Source organism: Bos mutus, chromosome 17 (assembly GCF_027580195.1).
Source record: "Bos mutus isolate GX-2022 chromosome 17, NWIPB_WYAK_1.1, whole genome shotgun sequence".
Taxonomy (NCBI): Eukaryota; Metazoa; Chordata; class Mammalia; order Artiodactyla; family Bovidae; genus Bos; species Bos mutus.
In genome coordinates, this window is record NC_091633.1 from 35070546 (window position 1) to 35082259 (window position 11714).

Consider the following 11714-nt stretch of genomic DNA (forward strand, 5'->3'; position numbering starts at 1 on the left):
GTAATGATGCTTTCTAAGGCCCACTTGACTTCACATTCCAGAATCCATCACCAAGTCCCAGAGCTTGCTCAAACTCCTGTCCATTGAGTCAGTGATGTCATCCAACCATCTCATCCTCTGTTGTCCCCTTCTCCTTCTGCCTCAAGAGACGTCCCCAAAGAGAGTGGAATGGACACTGCCCTCCCAATATGCAGAGCTACTCTCCATGTTGACCAAAAGATAGAAAGTCTTAGGAATCCTCAGAGATTGCTCTGAGGGCTGGAAGTAATTGGTAGGACTCTAGCTGCAAATGGCGGAGAAAGCAATGGCACCCCACTCCAGTACTCTTGCCTGGAAAATCCCATGGATGGAGGAGCCTGGTAGGCTGCAGTCCATGGGGTCGCTGAGGGTCGGACATGACTGAGGGACTTCACTTTCACTTTTCACTTTCATGCATTGGAAAAGGAAATGGCAACCCACTCCAGTGTTCTTGCCTGGAGAATCCCTCCTGTCTATGGGGTCGCACAGAGTCGGACACGACTGAAATGACTTAGCAGCAGCAGCTGCAAATAGATTTCAATCCACATTTCTGTATAGCCAAATCTAGTTGCAAATGGGGTATAACTCACATTTCTATCTGGCTATATTTTGATTCCTCTAGGCTGACTGTTGCCAAGAAAGGGTATCAGAACAGGAGATTAAACCAACAAGAAAGTGGCAGTTGTTCTCAGTGAGGTAAGACATAATGGGACTCTGGGCTGGACACCTTTGGTTTTTCAAGTGAAGTAAAATTCAAGCTTTGTTCTCATCCAGACACTCCAAGAACAAAGTTAGTAGCAAAAGCTGAACTCCACTAAAGTAGGGAGATAAAGTGCCTACTCCTGAGGTCAGAGAAGACTTCCCTGTCTGCACATGTGTAGGAAGGCTTCTTGGGGGTCAGAATGGAAGGACGCCCCACCCCATAATAAGTGTGGACATGCACTTATAGGTCTCAGTAGTGGGATCCATCTTAGAAAAATGTTGCACATGCATCTTGGAGAGGTTTCAAGGATTAATTAGTCAGGTGAAGATAAAGAAACAAGGTAATTGGCCAAAGGTAAACAAAGTCCTGAAAGGACTGTCCTGCATTAGTGATTTACATCACCTCTTTTCTGTGCTCCTCCTCATTCAGGTTGCCTGCATTCACCTCCAGGTATGTCTCTGCCTAGTTTCTGACTTACTGGGCTCCTTGTCATTACAGAGAGTGACCATACCCTTTCTCTCTGGGTGTGTATCTCTGCCCTGATTCTGAGCTGGATAAGCAAGCTATTTTCCTGTGTGCTCTTCTGTACACTGTGCTGCTGCTGCTAAGTCGCTTCAGTCGTGTCCGACTCTGGGCAACCCCATAGACTGCAGCCCACCAGGCTGGGATTCTCCAAGCAAGAACACTGGAGTGGGTTGCCATTTCCTTCTCGAATAATAAACTTTGTACCTGTTTTTATAACTTTTATATCTTTGAAACATTTTTGCATTCAAATAAGGGCATGAGCCAGGGCTACTTTGCTTCTAGCATCTAGCCCCTGCTGGTCTTGGGGCTAGGGTTCCTAGTTTTCATCCATGTTATCCAGTCCTGGGTGTTCATTGGAAGGACTGATGCTGAGGCTGAAACTCCAATTCTTCGTCCACCTCATGTGAAGAGTTGACTCATTGACCCTGATGCTGGGAGGGATTAGGGACAGGAGATGAAGGGGACGACAGAGGATGAGATGGCTGGATGCCATCACCGACTTGATGCACATGAGTTTGGGTGAACTCCGGGAGTTGGTGATGGACAGGGAGGCCTGGCGTGCTGTGATTCATGGGGTCACAAAGAGTCAGACACGACCGAGCGACTGAACTGAACTGAACCCAAGTTTAAGTCTTAGGCAGGGAACTAATGGAGAAGGCAATGGCACCCCACTCCAGTACTCTTGTCTGGGAATTCCCATGGATGGAGGAGCCTGGTAGGCTGCAGTCCATGGGGTCACTAAGAGTCAGACACGACTGAGCAACTTGACTTTCACTTTCCACTTTCATGCATTGGAGAAGGAAATGGCAACCCACTCCAGTGTTCTTTCCTGGAGAATCCCAGGGACGGGGGAGCCTGGAGGGCTTCCATCTATGGGGTCACACAGAGTCGGACACAACTGACACGACTTAGCAGCAGCAGCAGGGAACTAAGATCTTTCTTTAGGATCACTCACTGCTCTCCCTCCTAGATTAGCAGGTGAGAAAGGACCAATAAAAAAATACGTCTCAATATAGAAAAAAGTTGATATGAAATTTTTACCTTCTTCTCTTGACGGGGGCCTACAGAGAGAGGTTTGGGAGAACTGACCCAATAAGAATTCTCACCCTGTGTTGCCTTCTGCCGTTTTTCCCAGAACCCTATCTGTAGTCACTAGAATAAGTAAGAGTTAAAGTAGAGAGTGTATTTTTGGTATGCCCAAGAATTTGGCAAGATTTTCTATTAATTTTAGTTCTGGTTTCCCTTTATCTGTTTAAGGTAATAGCCTGTAGCAGTTTAACAGAGAATCAAACTTGAGAGGGACCCATGTGCTGGACTTACTTTGAGAATATATGTGAGAGTATTTTAAAGCCATTAGTTTGATGAATGTTTTCTATGGTCATACAATCATTTCAAAGTGGAAGGGCAATTTGTAGCAAGGAAAAAAAAAGTTTGACATCATGTTGGATCAGTTTGTTTTATTATAACCCTTGCATTCTGTTGCTTTTGTTATTATAATCACTAAAATTATGCTGTTTATAGCTTTAAGTATACATAATGGCTTGCTTCTGAGAACCCTGCTCCTTTGCCTGAATGTTAAACAAAAATGTGTCTGTTCAGCTCACAGGGAGACATTCTGACCCTCTCCACCTGTGAATGGCTGCAAGGAAGAAGAAATTAATACATCCCCCCACCCAAGGTTGGCCAAACCAGAAAACATTTTCCAAGATTCATGGTCTTTTTACTTTACTTCCTCACCTCCTCTACTTCTCTGTTCAATAAAATAAACTGGAATACAGACAGTGATAAGAGGGTACTCTGTAACTTTAGCCCACTATCTTCTTGGACACCAGCTTTCTGAATAAATTTGCTATTCCTTGCCTCAACACCTGTCTCCTAATTATTGGCCTGTAGTGTGGTAAGCAGATGCAGCTTGGACTCAGTAACAAATTTAGACCCAAAATTAGAGAAACACGTCCTCAAAAAGAGGAAGATAGAGAGGGAACAATAGGAGCTACCTAGTCTTACAGTTTTTTATTTTAGGTATATATTGAAAATTTGATTTTTCATTAGCCTTTTGCAGTGAAGCTATTTTGGAATTTTGGAGCCTCTAGGTACTTCTGCCCACCAATTAGCACAAGTACCAAAACAGGAGGGAAGGGAGTAAGGCACAACCTTAAAAATTGACATAGCTGTAGGATATGACAGAACCTGGTTCATGATCTTCTTACTTTACTGGGTCCAATTGGGCCAAAGAGTCAACTTTCAGTAGACTTTGAGCCTCAACAAACAATCATTGTAATATATTAGCATCTAAACAACACACACATCAGCACCATGACAGTTCTGAGACCAAACATAAAAGACCCCCAAAAATGGGTGGTGGCCCAATTTCTGGAATTCCTGTCCCTTCCTCAAAATTTAATGGGTAAAATCTTCCCATTCATTAGCCTATGAAATTACTGGTCCCATAAAAACTAACCATGTCATATTTCAAAACTCTGTTGCCTTCTGAGGTGACCCACACTCTGTGGACTGTATTTCTCTCTAAATAAATCCACTTCTTACCTACCACTCCATCTTTGAATTCTTTTGCAGTAAAGCAAGAACCTCAAATTCACTGGGAACAGTACCTTATTTTGTTTGATTTGGAAACATTTGTTTTCTAGTGAATATCTTAAATAATCTTGTCCAGTTGAAACATACCTTATAATAGTACTGTGATTCTAGATTGTATTTTAGTTTTACTTTTAGTAAAATCTACAAGTTTAAATCTAAACCAAGCACATCCTAATTGAAAAACCAAAAAAGTACCCACCAGAAGGACAATCTTTTGTCTAAATTCTGAATAAAGTTGGAGAGCTTGACCAAAAGGAAGGGGCTCAAAATTTGAGAGAGGGCTCACCAAATTACAAGAAGGAAACCCAAAAAGCATTGAGTGCAAGCATCTCAGTGTGGGTACCTCACTGAATTTTGATTTTGAGGCAGTTGTCTCCTTCAAATCCCATGTTTTAAAATCACTGAATGTCAGTCTCGATAAAGAGGTAAACTGAAACAAGTGCAATTTGCCTGATATTATTTGTAATTACCATAGGAATTGCAATTTGGGAAATACATGCTATAGCAAGCTACAGGGGAGTCCCATGAAGGTTTGAGTTCGGCTATATTTATAGGCAAGGAGTGCAAAGAGTGGGAAGCTCAGCCAGAGTCTAAGCAGTAATGATTAGCTTGAAGATGGAAATAAATTCTTCGTGGATGTCCATGGTTTGGGAGATAATGCTTTGTTTTCTGTACACTGAGCATTTAATGGAAATCACTGTCTCATTTCTTAAGTTCAGTTTTTCTGAGAGTGCATGCATGAGATTTTGCATTTCATATTCTCCAGTTCCATCCTAGATTAAAATTCTTTCACAGTATTATTTCTGAAAACAGCTTATATGTATATGAAAAATGTAATCATTAAGAGGACTTTGTATATACATATATATAACAATATAAGTATAGTCGAATCTATGATTTTTCCTGTAGTCATGTATGGATGTGAGAACTGAACTATAAAAAAAGCTAAGTGATGAAGAGTTGATGCTTTGGCACTGTGGTGTTGCAGAATTCTTGAGAGTCCCTTGGGCTGCAAGGAGGTCAGACCAGTCAATCTTAAAGGAAATCATCCCTGAATATTCATTGAAAGTACTGGCTGACCTTGAAGCTCTAATACTTTGGCCACCTGATGTGAAGAACTAACTCATTGGAAAAGACTCTGATGCTGGGAAAGACTGAAGACAGGAGGAAAAGGAAGCAACAGAGGACAAGATGGTTGGATAGCATCACCAACTCAATGAATATGAGTTTGAGCAAACTCCGGGAGAGTCCCAACAGAAGAAACAGATTGTTACCAACACTGTAGAAGTGTCCTGTGTATCGCTTCTTGAAAACAACCCATTTCCTCAAAGTATTCTGTAATTTGCTTACTGCTTTACAATTAAGAACAGTGCTTTTAATTCATTTAAGATCTGTAGGCATTTTTAAAATAGTTATTCACTATTCTTTTAGAAGCTGTCCATGAAATTAATGATAGCTATCATTTATTAAGTCCATAGTATGTGTCAACCTATTCTAACCCATTGACATACAGAATTTCATTTCACAATTACACTGTCTTTCTAAGGTAGATACCTATGATTTCATTTCACAAATGAGGAAGTTGAGTCTTAGATAAGCTAAATGAGTCCTTAAGTTTACACAAACAGGAACTGGAATATCTATTGTCACAGCCAGTGTGGTATTGAACATGAAAATAATACCCATAAAGAAGCACTCATTTTAATTGAAGAATCATTTTGCTGTCTCATGGGAGGCTCTTAGGTAAATTACCAAAGTGAGATATTGAATTGAAAAAAACTCAGTATTTCATTGATTGCATCAGTGGATAGCTGAGTTTAAATTGAACAGCTAAACCTCCTCCCTTGTAATCAGTTTTTTTTTTTTTTGTTTTTCCACTTAAAACATTCACTCAAAATATGCTATGAAACATTATAAGACATTAAAAAAATAAACATTTGACTACAATTTGCTTTCAAACAACTTTCAGTTTATCTGAGACAGGTATAAATGCCAAGTAGATTTGATGTTGCTGTTTTTCAGTCACTAAGTTGGGTTTGACTCTGTGAGTTCATGAACTGCAGTGTGCCAGGTTCCTCTGTCCTCCAGTGTCTCCTAGAATTTGCTCAACTTCATGTCCATTGAGTCAATGATGCCATCCAACCCTCCTGTCCTCTGCTGACCCTTTTTCCTTTTGCCTTCAGTCTTTCAAAAAATTAGGATATTTTCCAATGAGTCAGTTCTTCACATCAGGTGGCCAAAGAATTGGAGATTCAGCTTCAGCATCAGTTCTTTCAAGGATTATTCCGGGTTGATTTCCTTTAGGATTGACTGAATTGATCTCCTTGAAGTCCAAGAGTCTTTTCTGGTGCCACAACTCAAGAGCATCAATTCTTCACCACTCAGTCTTCTTTATGGTCCAACTCTCACATCCATAACAGACTACAGGAAAAACCATAGCTTTGACAATAGGGAACTTTGTCAGCAAAGTGACATCTTTGCTTTTTCATACACTGCTTAAGTTTGTCATAGCTTTCTGCCCAAGGAGCAAGTTTTTTTTTGTTTTTGTTTTTTGTTTGTTTTTTTAATTTTGTGGTTGTAGTCACCATCCATAGTGATTTTGGAGCCCAAGAAAACAAAATCTGTCACTTCTTCCTTTGTTTTCCCTTCTATTTGCCAGAAAGTGATGGGTCCAGATGCCATGATCTAAGTTTCTCTAATATTGAGTTTCAAACCAGCTTTTTCACTCTCTTCTTTTATCCTCATCAAGAAACTCTTTAGTTGCTATTCACTTTCTGCCATTAGAGTGGTATCATCTGCATATCTGAGGTTGATTCCAGCTTGTGATTCATCCAACCTGGCATGTCACATGAGGTACTCTGCATATAAGTTAAATAAGTAGGGTGACAATATGCAACCTTATTGTACTCCTTTCCCAATTTTGAACCTGTCAGTGGTCCCATGTCCAGTTCTAACTGTTATTTCTTGACCTGCATACAAGTTTCTCAGGAGATAGGTAAGGTGGTATGGTACTCCCATTTATTTAAGAATGTTCCACAGTTTGTTGTGATCCACACAGGCAAAGGCTTTAGCATAGTCAATGAAAGCAGAAATAGATGTTTTCTTTCTTTTTTTTTTTTTTTTTCCTGGAATTCTCTTGCTTTCTCCATGATCCAATAAATGTTGGCAATTTGTTCTCTGGTTCCTCTGCCTTTTCTAAACTAAGCTTGTACATCTGGATGTTTTCGATTCACATATTGCTGAGGCCTATCTTGAAGACTTTTGAGCATAACTTTGCTAGCATATGAAATGGGTGCAATTGTATGGTAGTTTGAACATTCTCTGTCATTGCCCTTCTGGGGGATTGGAATGGAAACTGGCCTTTTCCAGTCCCGTGGCCACTGCTAAGTTTTCCAAATTCGCTGACATATTGAGTGCAGCACTTCAACAGCATCATCTGTTAGGATTGGAATACCTCAGTTGGAATTCCATCACCTCCACTAGCTTTGTTTGTAGTAATGCTCCGTAAGGCCCACTTGACTTCATACTCTAGATGTCTGGATCTAAGTGAGTGACCACACCATTGTGGTTATCCAGGTCATTATGCCCTTTTCCATATAGTTCTTCTTTGTATTATTGCTACCTCTTCTTAATCTCTTCTGTTTCTGTTAAGCCTTTCCATTTCTGTACTCTATCATGCCCATTCTTACATGAAATGTTCCTTGATATCTCCAAGTTTCTTGAAGAGATCTCTAATCTTTCCCATTCTGTCATTTTCCTTTATTTCTTTGAATTGTTCATTTAACAAGGTATTCTTATTTCTCCTATCTATTCTCTGGAACTCTGCATTCAGTTGGGTATATCTTTCCCTTTCTCCCTTACCTTTCACTTTTCTTCTTTTCACAGCCATTTGTAAAGCCTCCTCGGACAACCACTTTGCCTTCTTGCATATCTCTATCTTTGAGATATAAATGCCAACTCAGCTCAGTTCAGTTCGGTCGCTCAGTCATGTCCAACTCTTTGCAACCCCATGAATCGCAGCATGCCAGGCCTCCCTGTCCATCACCAAATCCCGGAGTTCACTCAGACTCACGTCCATAGAGTCAGTGATGCCATCCAGCCATCTCAGCCTCTGTCGTCCCCTTCTCCTCCTGCCCCCAATCCCTCCCAGCATCAGAGTCTTTTCCAATGAGTCAACTCTTCGCATGAGGTGGCCAAAGTACTGGAGTTTCAGCTTTAGCATCATTGCTTCCAAAGAAATCCCAGGTCTGATTTCCTTCAGAATGGACTGGTTGGATCTCCTTGCAGAACTAGATAGGTATATTTTCACGCATCAGAAAAGTGCATTTATGTAAATTATGTGAGAGTGAATTTTGAAGTCTAAGTTCAGTGACATCTATTAACAATTTTACTTTCACCATAGTGGGAAGATTTACACACCAGAAGTTAAAAGGTGCTAAAAAAATTAGGCTTTTTAAAAAGAGTCCTCAGAGTTGTTTTACTACCACTACTTTTGTATGTGATTTTGTTAAATGTCTCTAATGTTCTTATGGAAGAACATTTTCTCAGATGTACAATTATAATGCAGATTCAGTCAACCTATATTGATTCAATATTTTAAAAATATTATTATATGTTGAGCAACAGATGTTAAAAAATTATACATAAACAAGATACAGATACTGTCCTTCTGTGGTTTAATGTCTAATAAGGATTAGACATTATATTGCTTAAATATAATCTTATATGCAATATGTCATGTAATTTTGTCCATACCCACATGATTTTGGGAGGAAGGGCTGCTATTTTCCGAAGCAGCGGCAGTGGTGTCGGTGGCAGCAGCTGGAGCCTCTGGTTGAGTTTCGGGGTCTCCTACTGGAACCAATCAGCATAGGCAGCAAATCGGGGGAGTAAGGCATGGAGTGCATCTGGCAGTCTTCTAGGATCTTCAGGGTGAAACTGACTGTGAACAGGACTCTGACTTGGAGGGACCATGAAACACTATACAGCCAACAGCAATAGTTCAACAGAGCAGACTATTGTACAGGCTGGACAGACTCAGCAGCAGGTCCAAGGGCAGCCACTATTGGTACAGGTCAGTGGAGGCTGGTTAGTCACATCAACTGGCCAACTATCATGGTCCAAGCTCTTCCTGGTAGACAAGGTCAAACCTTTATGCAGGTACCTGTGTCTGGGACACGGGGTTTGCAGCAGATACAGTTGGTCCCACCAGGACAGATCCAGATCCAGGGTGGGCAGGCTGTGCAAGTGCAGTGCCAGACCCAGCAGATCATCATCCAGCAGCCCCAGACGGCCGTCATTGCTGGCCAGACACAGACACAGCAGCAGATTGCTCTCCAGGGGCAGCAAGTGGCACAGACTGCTGAAGGGCAGACCATTGTCTATCAGCCAGTTAATGCAGATGGCACCATTCTCCAGCAGGGCATGATCACCATCCCCACAGCCAGTCTGGCAGGAGCACAGACTGTTCTTATGGAAGGTGACACCAACACAACCAGCAGTGGGCAAGGGACTGTCATTGTGACATTTCCAGTGGCAGGCAATGTGGTTAATTCAGGAGGGATGGTCATGATGGTACCTGGTGCTGGCTCTGTGCCTACAATTCAGAGAATCCCTCTCCCTGGGCCGAAGATGCTTGAAGAAGAGCCTCTCTACATCAGTGCCAAACAGTACCACCTTATATTTAAGAGGAGGCAAGCTCGGACTAAATTAGAGGCAGAAGGGAAAATTCCGAAGGAAAGAAGGAAATACTTGCATGAGTCTCAACACCATCATGCCATAGTATGGAAGTGTGATGAAGGCAGACGATTTTTCTCTCCAAAGGAAAAAGATAGTCCCCATATGCAGGATCCAAGTCAAGCAGATGAAGCGGCTGTGACCCAGATCATCCAAGTGTCCTAACCCCAGGCCATGTAATAGAGCTGATTGAGGTCATACTCCTTGCACTGTTTCCCACAGTGCCAAGGATATTGATCAACTCTTCCAATGGGACACTGACAATCACATTCTGCCCTTTTCTACAGGACAGAAACCACTTAGTTTTTAATAAGTGGTTCAGTATTATAATTACAGGGATGTCTGGCAAATTGAAGTTGCAAGCCTCTGTCTCACCCTTTCAGTCAGGACTTATCTCAGGTGACATTGACATTTCATGGATTGGGACAATGCAAGGGACTCACGCCAGCCCATCAGTACCATGCATAGCACTTGTGCTGACTGGTGACGTCAGTCAGCCATCTGAGCAGAAGAGAACAACCTTCTCAACCTAAACTGCAATTGGCGAAGCTGCAACCCATTACTTCCCACAGATTCTGAACAGCACCTATCCCTCTAATGGAGATCTCAGGCTGACTGATGGGCAGTTTGTATTCAGAGGTGGTTTCCAGGCAAGGCAGCTCCATCTCATGATACAGAAACAATAAATTCTCTGAGACACATCCATCTAATCTGTGGTAATAATAAGAATCTTTTCTACCCAGATGATAGGTTGGGATTTTTGGACTCCAGCCAAGAAAAATCTAACTCTGGGGATAGAGTGATAAAAGATTCAAGCACTAAAAACATAAATTGCTGGATCTCTTAGCTTTCACAAGGTGTAGTTTACTTGTCTGTCTGGTGACAGGTCATATGGGCCATAGTTCTTGCTATGGCTACTTTTAAGATGCTTTAGAGGGTACTGGACCTTGAAACTGCCTTTCCTTAGTAGAGAACAAAATTATACAACTTCTGTGCTGAAGTACTGAGAATATGTATAATAACTCCAAAACAAAGCAAAATTAGAGATTTTCAATCATAGGCTTTGTGACAGTATTTGAGGAATAGAAAGGTTCATGTATGTTTTACTCCAGAAAGACAAAGTGTAGTGTATATACCCTTGTGATGTCATATAGCATTATCTGTCAGTGGAGGGATGCCTGGGATGGATCATTATAATGAAGAGAAAAATTTACATTTATACTAGAAATTTTAACAAGCATGGAAAGGGAAAAGTCTGAGATTTGATCCTTGACAATTTCTGGAAAGCACAGTTCAGTCAAGCTAGCCGGGACATAATCCAGGTTACCTGCTAGAGTGTGAAGTAGATGATGGCTTCACTCCTGCTGTGCTTTGTGCTGGCCCCAGAGAGTGAACATTCTCATTCTTCCCATGGTAGCTGATTCTTTGGTACCAGTTTCCATTTGTTTCCCTTTTTCTCCATTGGTCCTGTGCAGAAAGGCTTTCACATTGCATCCATGTTCTGGGAATAAAGTGCAGACTGGAGATAAATATTCCTGCAGGGTCAGGAACAGGGCCAAAGCCCCGGGAGTGGGTTGTGCCTCAGTAATCTGTGTCTTTTCTAGATGTGGAACCCTGGGACAACTAAGGTGATATCAGAAGAGTTGCTGTTTTCTTAGAAACAAAGAAAGCTGTAATTCTTTCAAAGAACATTTGGTTTTAATTTAAATACCAAGACTAGAGATATCACTCTAGCTATATTAAGAGGGAAAAGAAATTAAACCCACCAAGGAAAACAGCACAAAAGGAAATCATTGTAATGGTGCAAAATAGAGGTACAGAGCTATGCAGAGAAAGCAGGAAGTGAAGTATCTCCCTACTTGCTTGAGTCAACTTATCTGTCCTGGCTTCCAGATGTCAGGAGGGGCTGACCCTTTGGTGTTAACTTTATTTGGTAAGCCCTAAGTTCTTCAGTTAATAGATTACTAAAAACAATGAGGAATTTTTATTCTTTGGTTTTGTTTAGAATTCTTCAAGATGTAGAGTTCGCAAAGAAATTTCTCAGGCTTAATTTCTAGTACTTAAATCAACAACAGTTCTAAAATGCTATTTATTTGTGTCTGTAAGACTGTACATATACTATCAACCTCATACT

At 41.2% G+C, this 11714-nt stretch overlaps 1 pseudogene; it reads left to right on the forward strand.

Moving 5' to 3' along the window:
• The first annotated feature begins 8816 nt into the window (after window positions 1-8816).
• On the forward strand, window positions 8817-9745 carry LOC102275947 (nuclear transcription factor Y subunit alpha pseudogene; annotated as a pseudogene).
• The last annotated feature ends 1969 nt before the right edge of the window (window positions 9746-11714 follow it).